Raw genomic sequence first — 16,232 nt, forward strand, 5'->3', positions numbered from 1 at the left:
TGCACGACAACACAAGAACTGGTTTGAACCAAGACTCCCGTCAGCAGGAAAACAGCCGGCAGGTAGAAACAGACCAAGCCAGACAGGTGAGGAACAAAGTAACACACTTCTTGTAGTGATACTGACAGACTTCGTGTTTGCCACTGATGTGGCGAGCAGACCGAAACACATTTAATAGGCGGCGCTAGTAAGAGGCTAGGGTAAAACGTCATCCTTCAACAAAACCATGATTTATTTTTTTGGGGTAGTAACTATTGGCAAACTTTAAAAGTCGCCACTGCTAATGTAACTTATATCAAGGAAAGAGGCAGGACGGAGGTCCAAATGCATGCAGGGACATCATCATCATCATCATCATCATCATCATCATTATTATATCCTACAAAAAAACACTGAACATTTGCCACACACTCGATTCCTTTTAGTCGAGCGGTTAGTACCGTCACCTTGTGGCGCGGTACACCGCCGATCGAATCCCGCACCAGGCGTGAAAATAACCTGGTTGCATTGTTCTTATTGTTATTTTATTATTTCAAAATTCATAAATATTATTTTTTGATCATTTTATTTCTGCTCGATCTATTTCAGCACCAACCCATGTAGACTATCCTAGTGTGCAATAATATTCACTTACACTTGCAAAAACTCTATTGAAGCCAAGACGTGTCACACGAACTGCATAGCCAAAACATTTCGCATAACAGAAAACACAAATACAAAAGCCACAACACAAATGCATAAGCCACCACACAATAACTTTATCTATATAGCGCTTTCCTAAAACAATGTTATAAAGTGCTTTAGTTTTTTCCACTTTGCAAAGCGTTTTGGATATGCAGTTCGTTCGACACGTCTCGGCCACCGTAGAATAGACCCATAGCGTGCACCTGATGCGAGTCGCGAGCGCGCCCTACTAAACGTCCCTCTCAGGTCGTCCGTGAGTGAGTGACCACAATTTGCGACGCAAGCCCACGGCGGCAGTTACGCAGCGTCGTGTGAAAAAAGTTTAAATAAGTATGGGGTTGAGATCCTTTGTCTCCCAGCCACAGCTTGTAGGCCCACGCAAACACCCTTTTCTTTCTGAGATGTGTGACCCTCCTAAACACCAACAAAAAACATATCTGACTGGTAAAGGCAAATTGACCTTAGGATCTGTGTGAAGAATGAATGGAGTTATTCTGCCGTGCCATCTCAGTTTGATGACACCAGTGATAACATATAGGCCTGACAGGACATTTGATTGAAATTTTGAGTCAAATGCTCACAGTTGAATAAGGTTCACTGAACCGTATTTTAGCATGATGAGGACTTTCTTATTTTCAAGTGCCAGTCTAGCTGTTGGGTTAAGCTAATTTTGATTTATGAAAATCCTAGGAAACTTAGCTTTCTCATATTTGATGCCCTAGCGCTGATAATCATTGACATCTGCCATCTGTTGTATAGCAAACAGTCAACATCACTGTCCTCATTATATAGCAAAAATAAAAGATCAGTTTTGACAAAAGTTATAATTTAATTGATCCTGTTCTGTATTACAGTGTCCAATGAAAGAAGACGGGGAAAGCAGCATGGAGAGACTCCCGACTGTAACACAGGAAGTGAGGAGATGGCGAGAGCAGGAGCCTCAGAGTAAGGAGATACCCCTCAATGCATTGCAGGTGGTAGCTCTCTCGCAAGAATGCCTGGAAAAGACCACATACCTTCAGAGATGTCTTCAGGAGAGCTCTATTTGTTATCAAGAGAAACTCTTCTGCCAGAATGAGCTCCTCAAGAGCAAGTGTCTCCTCAATTCCAAAGAGGCACTGGCTGCTCGTTCTGCTAAGGAGGCCAAGGAGCAAGAAGATGAGTTGACTGTATTGCAAGAGGAGAGGAGGCGGTTGACAGAGGTGGAAGTTCTCCTGCGAATCATCCTGGACAGGGCTGTATACCTCCAGAGATCTCTCCAGGAGAGATCTGTTTATCAAGAGGACGTCCTCCTTCAGAATGAGATCCTCCGGAGCGACTGTCTCCTCAAAGCTGAAAAGGCGCAGGTTGCTATTTTTGCCAGGGAGGCCATGGAGCAAGAAAAGGAGTCAATCCTAATCGACAAACATGTGCTCCTGCATCAGGTGGAGACCCTGCAGAGAGACGCTGCCCTGCAGAGAGATGCCTCCCTGAAGGATCAGGAGTTAATTCAAAGTGCTAAAACGATTTTTGAAGCTAACTTGGATCTGCTGGATTGCCTCTTTCAGGAGCTTTGGCGAGGGAAGCCGAGACAAGAGAAGATACAGGCTGCCCTCCTCAAGGCAGAGGAGCTGTCATATAGACACCTCGAGCTGTTCCAGGAGGAGAAGTCTGCAGGTGACAGAGAGCAGGTGGAAGCCGTGCAGAGAGACGCCATCCTGCAGAGAGTTGCCCCTCTGAAGACACAGGAGTTAAAAACTGCTGCCATGGAGGAAAAAAAGCTTCTGGTGGAGCAGGTGGAATGCCTCACAGACAATACTGAGCTTTGGGAGCAGAGCAAACAAAAGATGGCTGCTGCCCTCCTCCAGGGAAAGGATGATTTAAAAACACACCTCCACTGGTGGCAGGAGGAGAAGGAGCATCTCCTTACTCATCAAGAGGATCTCCTCTATCAGAATGAGATCCTCCACAGCAAGTGTCTTCTCAGATCCAAAGAGGCACAGGCTGCTATTTCTGCTAAGGAGGCCATGGAGCAAGAAATGGAGTCAATCTTACAAGACAAAGTCATGCTCCTGCAGCAGGTGGAGGCCCTGCAGAAAGATGTCGCCCTGAAGGATGAGGTGTTATTTCAAACTGCTAACATGGTGATTGGTAATAGCTCAGCCATGATGGACTATCTCTCTGGTAGCAGAGCAGACGACAGAGACAGGTATGATCACTGTGTATCTATTGGTAGATGGAAGAAACAATGCATGTTACATTATAGACAAATATACAACTTTGCCATTGTGTCAGTAAAATGGATCAAATAAGCTTGCAGTAATGTAAGAAAATCAGTGTACAGAGGTAGGATGTATTAAAGTGTATTAACAGTAGAGTGACAAGAGTTTTGTCCTTTTCAGAACTTTATCTAAGCGACAAACATTCTCAACTGATGAAGAGACAGAGGCCGAGGGAAGACATAAGGTCAAAAGCAAGAAGGGCCGTCTGCAGCGCTTCTTTGAGAGGCTGAGGAGGAATTTTTGCTGCCGTTGTTCCTCCATTGATGAAGAGCTATTTTGAAACAACACTTTGTGGAGGATGTAAGAAAGTGTTTTAGTCGTACAGCGCTCAGGAAACGTCCTTACCTTAAATATGCTGAATAATTTTAATCTACGGTGGCTGCGGAGGACCAAAAATACTTAAATTTACGGCACAACGTAACAGAAGCAAAGAAAAACACACGATCGCCATCTGCTGGCAAAATTATAATTCGCTCCTTTCCACCGCTTCCCACCACTTCACCTCAACTGGAAATACACAGACACAAGCGCATCGCCTAACGGCTGTCTCGAGCTACTTTTGGACACGCCCTCCTGCGCCTTACCCAAAGGACCCCTAAGCTGCCCGAAGTGCCTGTGTGAGCTTTACCCATTGTCACCATAATTAACCTAGTAAAATATTAGTTACTTTTGCAAATGAATATTTATCAGATTATGAACAAAATAAAAAATACTACACGAGAATGGGGGCGGTCCACAGAGACAGTGTGCGTGTGTGTGTGTGTGTGTGTGAGAGAGAGAGAGAGAGAGAGAGAGAGAGCTCCAACAAACAAGAAGATACAGACATGATAAAAGAGGGAGCGGTGGGGGGGGGGGTACACTCCTCGGGTTTTCATAGTCCATGTAGAGGTCCTCTGTTGCTGGATGCAGAGATTCAAAGGGCAGGTGACCTCCTCTTCCTGCCATAAGATCCTTAAAGAGGCCGTGATCGGACGCTCTGCAAGTCTTCCGTGCCCTGAGCCGGCAGGGAAATCCATTCTCAGAGCTGATGTTGCTGCCTCGCCACAACACTCACCTGCTCGGACGCCCCATTCCCAGTCGGCGATTTCAACACACAGTGTGGCTCATGCACTCTCCTGCCGTGAGAACCCACAGCCGACATCTCCTCGACCCCTTTTCTACCCAGCCACATTAATAGTTGGGGATTCCTTAATCAGGAACATCTGTTGTTGTTGTTTTAAATGCAGCCACACACTGTTTTCCCTGGAGCCGCCATCCCTGATATCCTAGATAAACCTCCCGGGGCCGCTGCACTCACTCCCGTCCTCCACCAGTCGAGTGATCGTTCATGTGGGGACAAACGATGCAGCTCATCAGCAGTCTGAACTAATCAGAAAGGATTTTAAGGACCTTTTTAACTTTTTAAGTACTTGTGGAAAGTCTGTTTTTATTTCCGATCCTATCGCCACACTGGACGTAGAGCAGGGCATTTCAGGAGAATCCTCAGCCTCCACTCTTGGCTCAACTCTCCAGCCAGCTGAAAGGTCCGGCACAGATTCAGCACTGGTTTTAACCTTTCTGAATTCACAGACTCACCATCCAACTTCTATTGTCAGATGATAATTATTACAGCCTTCTATATTGTGTATACATTTCACCATGCATTTAATGATATACTACATTAATTAGTTTAAGGCTCATACCACCAAATTGCTCCATCTCTCTCTCTCTCTCTCTCTCTAGACAAGAATGTGACTTTAACTTTGAACTCTGAGGGCCTAACTTGAACCCTCCTTCTCTGGTTTAACTAAAGTCTATAACTAAATAGATATGTCATCAGGTAAATGTTATATGAGACGGATCTGTAGTGAATCCCACCAGTTCTCCACCACATTGCTGGTACAGCGATGTAAATATATATAATTTCAGAACTGCATTGGCTCATATATAGGGTGTACTCAGTTACCCTGGCCTTTGGCTCATAAATGTCAGCACGGCCAAACTGATAGCGTGTGCTGCATCATACTGTAAGTGCAATGAATTTTGGTCATTGTAGTTCACTGACACATTTTCAGCTCTAAGCAGCACTGAATCATTTTGTTTGTTTTTGTTTTTGTTTTCAAACAACATTGCTCGGAACTGATGGGCTTTAACAGTATATTAGTGGATCACTGCACAAAGGCCGTCTCCACCCACTCACATTTAGAAAAAGGTGAAAAAAGTGGTGCGTGGTGTTGACAGTGCTGTAGTGGGTTGCACACCCTACAACAGGGTAAGCTATTTATAGGTTTACTACCGCTTAAAAAAGTTGGGGGTTAAATAAACTTGGCAGATGCTTCCTCGTAATAATTATGAGAAAGACTTATGGTACTTTTGTTGCTGTTACTGGTAAGGCAATACTTTTAATTTACTAATGAGGTTTCAAAACTGATGAGGTTTCAAAACTGGTACTTTGGTCAAAATGTGTCTCATCCTATTTTCTGTTTTAGATCTGTATTATTTATTATTATTGTTATTGTCATGAGTATTATTATTGATAGTCTGTATTCTCTGAACCATGTCCTGAACTTGACTGTTTAATGTTTTTCAATAGGCCCTTGTAATGCATCACTATAACAATATATATGCATTATTAAGTCAAAGGTTTGTTTTGTTATCACACTATAATAAACTGAACCCTACAATTCAGCCATTGACTTCCTCGCGCACCGGCTTAGAAATGACGGAGCAACTCCCTTTCCTGACAAGGAGGACGCCGTCGCCAGACTCCCACGTCCGAACATGGTGAATTCCCTGCAGGAGTTCTTGTGCATGGTAAACTTTTACAACCGGTTCATTCCCCAAGCAGCTCATCTCATGCGCCCCCTGTATGAGGCTCTGAAGGGAAAGGCTCGATGCCATCTATGGCTTTTCACACCCAGGCGTGAAGGCGTCAACGAAGTCGGTGGGGGCCAGGTTCATGTGGCATGGCCTCAGGAAGGATGTCAAGGACTGGGCAGGCACCTGCGTGGCATGTCAGTGTCATGGTCTGTGATCATGGCTCTCCCATCCCCTGATTGGTGCTTTAATCCACCTATTCCCGTGTCTCCGATTAGCTGGCCAGTTCCTGCACACCTGCGCCCAATCTCCCTGATTGGCCTCCCTTGGTATATATGTCCCTTGGTTGCTCTGGCGCTTTGTCGGGTCGTCTCACACCCACTGAGACTCAGAGACTTTTGGTCGCCAGAGTGCTTCGTCTGTTGTGAGCTTTCCCCGTGTCCATTCCTGCCGTTTGTACCTGCTGTTTTGTTAATTTTGCCACGTCTTGTTGTTAGCTCTCCCCATTATCTGTACCTGCTGTTTTCGTTCCCTGTAATAAAAGAAGTGTCGGAACCGGTTTGCCTCCACCGTCTGCACTTGGGTCCTCTTCCTGCAACCACCGTAACATCACGAACTGACCAGTATGGACCCAGCAGATGGTTCGGCATACCGGAGACAACGTAGGCCGAGGCCGGTGTCTGGGGTGAATGGCCTCCGGCGAGGAGGAGTTCGGCTGGATAACCAGCAGTCCGCCTCCCGGTTTACTGACACTGAACCCGCTAGCCGCCAGCCTGCCTGTTATGTATGCACACATCGACAGTGCTGCATTTGATTTGGTGCTGTTCTATTGTGCTGGGATCGATTGGTGATGCCTGCGGGCTCTGGGTTGTTTGATCGGGTCTGCCTTTGATGCTGGGTCAGTCAAAATAAAGAATGCCACGGAGAGGTTGTGTCGAGCGACAGCGCTGTGTCCTGACGTGATTTCTGAATACAATATTGGCGACGAGGATGGCTGATATCTCTCTCCCACCACCTGCCCCCTTCCTGGCATTACCTGGCGAGCCTCCAGTACCATGGACTCGCTGGCTACATAGTTTTGAAAATTACATCATCGCCTCAGGGCTCGACGACGTCAGCCAGGCTAGTAAGACGGCTCTGTTGCTACACTGCTTGGGAGCAGAGGGTCATCGTGTGCTCGGGTCTCTGGGGAACGTCACAAGCTTTGATGAAGCTGTGGGACTTATGAGCACCCATTTCGCTGCTCCACAGAGTGCCCTCCTTCGGCGATTTATATTCCGTCAGCGACACCAACTGCCCGGTGAGTCTGTGCGGCAGTACGTAGCTAATTTGCGAGGGCTAGCTAGCTCAAGCAAGTTTGGCGCGCTTCAGGACGAGATGGTTCGCGACCAGCTTATTGAACACACCAACAACGCAAAGGTGCGTGAGACTCTCCTGCTGGAAAAAGACGATCTGCTGCTGTCCAGAGCAATTACCATCGCACTACAGGTTGAGGGAGCAGCTGAGTGTGCCGCTATGCTAAATACACAGCAAGTGGCCACCTCCAGTCAAGCTGCCAACGACTCTTCCCTCTACTCACGGCTGCCCCTCGGGACGCAACCCAGCCAGAGCGAGGCGGGCGCCGACTCCACTGGGGACGTCTTGCAACTGCAACGACGGCGTTCTCGGCCCCGCCCTCACCAGTCCTGTGGTAACTGGGTCTCGGTCTCATGTTTCAAGGGCTCAGAACTGCCCTGCCCGTGGCCAGACATGCCGTAGCTGCGGTAAGCACAATCACTTTGCCAACGTCTGTCGATCTTCCCCGGCTGGGTCAGAGGGCCGTCATTCACAAGGTGAGCTCTGGGCCAGTGTCGTTCAAATCATGCACAGTCAACATTAATGATGTGTGCATCCCCCTGCTGTTGGACACCGGTGCAGGTGTGTCTCTCCTGAATGTTGATACCTACAGTCAATTTTTCGGTTCACTGCCACTGTCCGCACCCTCAGCTGTCCTCTGTGGGTATGGTGACTCCAAAATCGATCTGGTTGGCTCTCTCCAAGTGACTGTCCGCTATGGAACCAAGCTGGTGCCCAATGCAGTTTTTCATGTGGCACGCCGTGGGGCCAACCTGATGGGCCTGGACCTGTTTTCCGCTCTGGGGTTCTCCCTCTTAGACACAAGGGGGGCAGCAATCCTGACTGTTGCCACACCTTGGCAGCAGAAGTGGCCATCGCTGTTTATGGGGCTGGGCTGCCTCTCCGCCTTCGCCCATCAACCTCTCCTCAACCCTGCTGTGAAATCTGTCATCCAACCACTGCGCCGCATCCCGTTGGCTCTCCGTGATGGGGTCTCCGCCGAGCTGCAACAACTGCTGGAAGCTGGCATCATTGAACCGGTGGACGCGTCACCTTGGGTCTCAAACCTCGTGGTGGCTAAGAAGAAGTCGGGGGGCCTGCGTGTCTGCGTCGATCTACGTGCAGTAAATAAGGCAGTGGTCCCTGATAAGTATCCACTGCCCACCTCAGAAGAACTCACTGCTCAGTTCTATGGCTCTGAGGTGTTCTCCAAGCTCGACCTCAGACAGGGGTACTTACAGGTGCCCCTCCACCCCAGCAGCCGAAACCTCACAGCCTTTGTGACACATGCAGGAGTGTTTCGCTACACCAGGATGCCTTTCGGTCTCAGCTCCGCCCCTAGCTGCTTCCAGAAAATCATGGTCTCCGTGCGGGCTGGCATACTGGGCGTGGCCATTTATCTGGACGATATAGTGGTACATGGGCCCACCAGTGAAATCCACGACAAGCGCCTCAACATGGTCTTCGCAGCCCTGTCCAAGCACAAGCTAACTCTCAATGCTGAGAAATGTGTCCTCTCTGTGCCAGCCATCGACTTCGTGGGGTTCCGGCTGTCAGCGAGCGGTGTAACTCCACTACAATCCAACGTGGACGCCATTCAGGCCATCCCTGAGCCCGGCTCGGCCGCCCAGGTCGCCTCCTTCCTGGGTATGACAAGTTACTACCTGAGGTTTCTTCCCCAGTACTCTGCGACCACAGCCCCCCTGCGCCAGCTGCTGCGTAAGGACGAGCCATGGGTGTGGTCAAAGGCATGCAGTGACGCTGTGCGTGATCTCAAGACTCAACTGACTTCACCACCAGTGTTGGCTCACTTCGACATCTCCAGATCCACCTTTGTGACCTGTGACGCATCAGCCACAGCGATAGGGGCTGTGCTGTCTCAAACCCAGAACGGTGTGGAGAAGCCCATTGCCTTCGCCTCCCGTGCCCTCAACCTGACCGAGCAGCGGTACTCCGTGGGTGAGCGTGAGGCGTTAGCCTGTATCTGGGCTTGTGAAAGGTGGCACCTCTACCTCTATGGCCGCTCCTTCACCGTCAGGACAGATCACCAGGCCCTGACAGCGCTGCTGTCCACATCTGGGACAGGCCACAAACCCCTGAGGCTGCACCGCTGGTCTGACCGCCTCCGCCAGTACAACTTCAGCCTGCAGTTCACCCCAGGCAGAGACAATGTTGTCGCCGACCTGCTCTCTCGCTCTGTCTCCACCCCAGCTCCACAGACGGACACTGACTGTGTGGAAAAGGACATTGTCCAAATGCTACACACACCCCTCCAGGCCATTGTCTCTCTGCAGGAGCTGAGGGCAGCCTCCGAACAGGACCCTGTCCTCTCCCAGCTCCGCACCTACATCCAGAACGGCTGGCCTCACAAGGTCCCAGAGGAGCTGGCTGCGTTCGCCCGAGTCAGACAGGAGCTCTCCTGCTGGAACGACACCTGCGTGGCACGTGGGTTTTGCACAGTGGTCCCAGCTGCTCTCCGTGCACGTGTTTTGAATACGGCGCATGAAGGCCACCTGGGCATTGTGAAACTGAAACAGCGCTGCCGAGAGCTGGTGTGGTGGCCGGGGATAGACAGAGATATTGAGGCTCTGGTGAAGGACTGTTCTGCCTGCCTTGTGAGTGGCAAGACTGGCCACCAGGCTCCCCCACCCCTGCAACCTCTCGCCTGGCCCTCTCAGCCCTGGGAACACCTGCAGTTGGACATTTGTGGTGAGATCCATGGAGTTCCCCACCACCAACGCTTCATGGTGGTCGCCTACGATCTACACTCAAAATGGCCTGAACTCACCACTTCCGGCACTGTGACCTCACAGATCATCATCGACTTCCTGGACTCTCTTTTCTCTCGCTGGGGCCTCCCAAAGGCCATCACCACTGACAACGGCCCTCAGCTGGTCTCTGCTGAGTTCACTGCTTATCTCGAAAGCAAGGGCATCCGTCATATACGCACTGCGTACTACCACCCCCAGGCCAATGGCGGCGTTGAACGTTTTCACCAGTCACTGAAGAACGGCCTCAGAGCACACATGGCCCAAGGGTGCTCTTTCACGCAGGCCATCCGTCACACTCTGCTGCACTATCGGGCCACACAGCACTCGACCACAGGCGTCTCCCCAGCCTCTCTCATGCTAGGCCGGGAACTGTGCATGCCCCTTGACAGGCTCCGCCCCTCCACACCTCAAGCACCTCCCTCTGGGGTCAGAGCCTCAGTCACTCATCAGCAGACGCGGATGAAGCAACGGTTTGACCAGTCAAAACGAACCAGGGTGCCAGACATCAATGTGTCAGACTGGGTCAGGGTCAGCAGGCCCCACAGGGACAATAAAATGGCTTCATACTGGTCTTCTCCTCTCCAAGTCACCCGTCAGCTGGGCCCAGCCACTTACCTCCTCAGCGATGGCACTCGGTGGCACTCCAGTCGTCTACGGAAGGTGTCAGCTCCGCCACACACAGCTGGTGACACAACCATAGCCATTCCCTCAGCATGGCGAGACGCCCTGGGGCTTCATGCAGCTCCTACACGGGCCCCAGACATTTCTGGGCCTCAGCTTCCCCTGCCATCTCCCTCCCCACCTCGGCCTGCCCAGCCTCACGTTTACGCCCTGGCCACCTAGAGGACTTTGTGTCAACCTTTCATGTTTGAAATCCTGCCGGGGGGGGGGGAATGTTATGTATGCACACATCGACAGTGCTGCATTTGATTTGGTGCTGTTCTATTGTGCTGGGATCGATTGGTGATGCCTGCGGGCTCTGGGTTGTTTGATCGGGTCTGCCTTTGATGCTGGGTCAGTCAAAATAAAGAATGCCACGGAGAGGTTGTGTCGAGCGACAGCGCTGTGTCCTGACGTGATTTCTGAATACAATACTGCCTATCGCCCGGTGAACTACCGATCAAGGGGTGGTGCCGAGTCGGCTCCAGTCCTGGACCCATTCTGGGGAACCCGCCTGGCCAGGGGAGGTCCCCCGAGTCTCCGCCAGTCCCATGTTCCTTGGCAGTCAGCCGACATCCTGTCCGACTACCAATCGCCCTCTACAGGTTCAGGCCCAGCGTCCCCGAGCCTCAGCTGCCCAACGTCCCCAGGGCGCCTCCAAAGCCTGCTCCACGAGCGGCTGCCGGGCCGCTTCCGAAACCTGCTCCACGAGTGGCTCCCTCGCCGTCCCACCACCTCCGGAATCTGTTTGCCCCGCGGCCGTCCTGCCGGCTGCAGTCTGTTTGCCCCGCGGCCGTCCCGCCGTCTCCGAGGTCTGTTGGTGGCAGCTGAGCTTGAGCAACATCCACAGGCTCTTCATGATGATGAGGGACAGACAGCAGAGGGACTTTCATACGGGCAAATGGTTCTGGTAATTAGCCAGGCAGGGACACAATTACATTTATTCAGGTGCCGTCGCGTTGCCCCCTTTCTCACCAAATTTAGTGTAATGTTGAGCATATTAGGCACATTAGTGGACCACTGAACCGCCCCCATTCTCGTGTAGTATTTTATTTTGTTCATAATCTGATAAATATTCATTTGCAAAAATAACTAATATTTTACTAGGTTAATTATGATGACAATGGGTAAAGCTCACACAGGCACTTAGGGCAGCTTAGGGGTCCTTTGGGTAAGGCGCAGGAGGGCGTGTCCAAAAGTAGCTCGAGACAGCCGTTAGGCGATGCGCTTGTGTCTGTATTTCCAGTTGAGGTGAAGTGGTGGGAAGCGGTGGAAAGGAGTGAACTATAATTTTGCCAGCAGATGGCGATGGTGTGTTTTTTATGTATTTTTGGTCCTCCGCAGCCACCGTAGATTTAATTTTTGGGCGTATTTAAGGTAAGGACGTTTCCAGAGCGCTGTACGACTGAAAACAAAGTTTAAACCATTTAGATCACTGTCTATGTTATAACCTTGTGCAGCACGCCAGTTCCAAGTGTGATTATGTGCAGGATGGAACCATTTAAAAAAAAAAAGTTAATGTTGAAGACATGTTTGTGCTAATCGCTAGTAGTGTAGTATGGGTGAGCTAGCTTATCTGGGCGTCGCTAAAAGTGTGTTGCTGCTGGCTAATCAATAACTTATTGATAGAGGCAGTTGAAGTTTATATTTCCGTCGTGAGCCAATAAGTGCTTTGGAAACTGATTAGTTTTGTTCGGTGTTTTATTTAAGATTATAAATGAGAGAATTCTGTTCTGCTTCCACCGCCACCTGGAGTCCTGTTCCCTGTCTGTCTTCGCGGCCCTGGTACACGTCAGCTAACACAACGCAGAGACCCTACTGGGGCTCACCGCCTGAAAGACGGGGTTACACATGTAGACAAGTAGCGACCCCGATGTGAAATGAATGTAGAGCAAACATGAGAGTTACATCGGACTTTTGCAAGTTAATTGGCAATTTGCTAATGAGGGAAATCGGTAGTGTAACCACGTGTAGCCTACTATAATAGCACTTGTGTGTGCGTGTACAGAATATTGTCAGTGTGAGTGCATTTGAGGGTGATCGTGAGAGCGGACATTTTATGTTTCATGTTTCACTTTGTTTCATTCAAGAGTGAACGTTTAAAAAAAGTAGATCGAGACAGCCGTCAGTGCAGCCACGTTACTGGTGTGCTTGTGTCTCTGTATTTCCAGTTCCGGTGCCAGAAAGAGAGAAAAAGATTATTTTCAACTCTATGCACGCCTGGAAGTCCCTTGTGTGTCCAAGTGTGCAACATTAACCTCTATCAACTAGGTCTGCACGATTAGCCTACGTGATTAGCCTACATCCCGCGGGATGCTGGAGCCTTTTTCCAGCAGTCATCGGAGGCAGGTGGGGAGACACCCTGGACAGGTCGCCAGGCCATCACAGCCCCCCCCTCCACCACACACACACACACACACACACACACACACGCACTTAGGGACAATTCAGTATGGCCAGTTCACTTGACTTGCATGTCTTTGGACTGTGGGAGGAAACCGGAGCACCTGGAGGAAACCCACGCAGACACGGGGAGAACATGCAAACTCCACACAGAGGACGATCAGGGACGACCCCCAAGATTGGCCTACTCCGGGGCTCGAACCCAGAATCCAGGACCTTCCTGCTGTGAGGCGACCGAGCTAACCACTAAGCCACCGTGCCGCCCACCTCTCCATGTGTGTCTATTCAAGGTATTTCTGGTTTATTAAAATGAAGACATGAGGAAAAAGAAGTTATTTTTGTAAAATGATAGTCACTTGAGTTATTCAGATGAATTCATATAAAAGAACATTGAGATTACTTTTAAAATAAATATTAAATTGATATAAATGTGCATGGAGTATATGAAGTGCTGTTATAGGCAATGAGACACGTAAACCCTGTGTCTGAAATAACTTGCATGTACATTTATTCATTTATCAGATACTTTTATCCAAAGCAATGTGGTACATACAATTAAGCATCTATTTGTAGAGGGTTAGGTTATCTTGCATCTTACATCAGCTTTTGTGAGAACTCAGGCAGCTTCATCAAAAGAGGAAGCCTACAGGAGTGGAGATAGTATCCGGTATATCAAAGCCAGAAATGCACTCCATTGGCATCGCCAGGTCATTTTGCCGGGGCTTAAGCTCCAAACGTTTTGAGTGTAGCCCCAAATATAATTTCTAAATTTAAGCCTATGTGAAGCCCGACAGAAAACGTAATGTGTGTGAAAGAATGTCCGATAGTCTTGGTAACATAACAGTCTGTCAGAATAAATGCAGGTCTCTAAAATAACTGTGTGTGTGTGAGGAGGGGGGGGGGTCTGATGGTCAGCGCTGAGTCATGTGACATATGTTAAAGTGGTAAGAGACCAGTAGAGGAGAAATGGCAGAGCATGCAGGGAAAAAAACAACTCGGTCTTTTTGGATTTTTCCAAAAGAGAAGGAAAGGTAAGAATTTGGCCTGTGTAGTAACTTTTCAATAATGGTTGAAATTGCCTGTTGATTCATGATATGAATTGGATTCAGTACCTACAGTCATGATGATGAGGAATTCTCTTCATCATGATTGTAGGTGTTGTTTAGCTAGCGGGCCGTACTTGTGTGATCCCACAGGATACTGTTATTGTCCTTTAGCCAGGCTTTTCTCATAAATTAATCAAATTTCCATAAAACGAATTAAAACGGTAACGACTCATTCATTTTACTATAGGCACAAACAAAAGCTAACCATTGTATTGATTTAAATCTAAATGAACTTCAAGTGAATAAACGATTAACTTTATGTCATTATGTTTGGGGGTATTGTTTAGATACTACAGCAGATGATGTAGAGACAGACAGAGAGCAGCAGATGATAGAGAGAAGACAGACAGTAGCAGATGATAGAGACAGATAAAGAGAGAGAGCAGCAGATGGAGAGAGAAAAGAGAGACAGCAGCACATGATGGAGAGAGAGAAAAGCGAGACAGTGGCAGGTGGAGAAGTGAACAGTGAAGCATTACACTGCATGAACTGTATCTGAACTGTGTGTGTGAGAGAGAGGGTGAAAGAAAGTTTAATATTCTAATAAAATAATGTTAACATAGATTTAACTTTTTCTCTAGTCTGGTACTGTAGCATGTCAATAAATGTTTAATGATAGCAGTTGTGAAGTATTCTGCTGCTACTCAATACTAAAACTAATTACTAACACAGTAAATTGTATTCTTCAACCTTTTCTGTTCAGGATGCTGACTTCAACAATATCAAAGCTCTTATTGCCTTTATTGATGATGAGTTCGTACGGTTGTGTGATGCTGAAATTACTTCAGATGAGCTGGATAAAGCAGTAATGAGTTTGTCTTTAGACAAATCTCCAGGTAGGGATGGACTTACTGCCAATTTCTATAGACATTTTTGGGACTTAATAAAAGTTACATTCTCTCTTATGTTAAAAGAATCAACTGACAATATTACATTTCCTTCCACTATGAAACAAGCTATAATAACTTTAATTCCCAAGCTTCATAAGGACTCCAAAATATTAGACAATCTTAGACCAATCACATTATTCAACAACGCCAAAAAAAATCGTGACCCTTATTTATGCTAATAGGTTAAAAAAGAATCTACATAAAATTATAAGTGATTCCCAACCTGGTTTTATGAAGGGTAGATCCATTCACAACAATATTTGCTTAGTGCTTGATCTTTTAGATTATAGACATTTAATAGAAGATGATGGTTTTATTTTATTTCTTGACTTTTATAAAGCATTTGATTCAATTGAGCACTTTTTTAAAAAAATTTTTTCCATTGTTTAAGGTTATTAGGTTTTGGGGATAAGTTTCAAAACATGAATCTCTATGGAAATACAAATTGTTCAGTCTCTTTACCAAGAGGTACGTCACCCCGATTTATAATCAAACGCGGCGTTAAACAGGGTTGTCCCATTTCCCCTTCTCTCTTTATAATTGCTACAGAAATGCTTTCTATCTTTGTTAAAAATTCAACTATCGCTCCATTATATGTACTTGGGAAACCAGTAATCATTAGCCAGTTAGCAGATGATACAACCATCTTTATGAAGCAGCTAACTGAAGTCCCCAGAATACTTCAAATGATTCATATTTTTCTCCAAAGCCTCTGGTCTAAAGTTAAATTTGAACAAGTGTGAGTTAATGCCAGTTCATCAAAGTCATTTAACAGAGGAATACAGCATTTCTGTAAAATCCACTGTTAAGTACTTGGGCATAAATATGTATCACAATATGAATGTGTGGAAGGTAGTGGATGAATGCCAAACTAGACTTAACTCTTGGTTATGGAGAGACATTAGTTTATTAGGTCGAATCTTTTTGACTAAAACAGAAAGCATTTCAAGGTGCATCTATCTGGCATACTCGATGGCTATTCCAAGTAGAGCTATTAAAAAGATCTATCAGGTCAGTTTTGATTATCTTTGGAAAATGAAAATCCACTATGTTAAGAGAGCAGAGATGACCAAAGATTTTAAAGATGGAGGCCTACAAGCTGTCGGTTTTGATTTTGTAAATGGAACGTTGAAAATCAATTGGCTAAAGTCTTTTCTGAACAACAATAACTTTTGGTACCATTTTCCCAGAGAAACAGTTAAGAAATTGGGAGGTATAGAATTGTTACTTAAATGTGACTTCAGTATTCAAAGACTCCCGATTGAATCTTCCCTTTTCACCAGCAGGTCTTTCTATATTAGAAACTCTTATACAGTCGCAATTTCA

The sequence above is a fragment of the Lampris incognitus genome, chromosome 17, assembly GCF_029633865.1.
Source record: "Lampris incognitus isolate fLamInc1 chromosome 17, fLamInc1.hap2, whole genome shotgun sequence".
Lineage (NCBI taxonomy): Eukaryota > Metazoa > Chordata > Actinopteri > Lampriformes > Lampridae > Lampris > Lampris incognitus.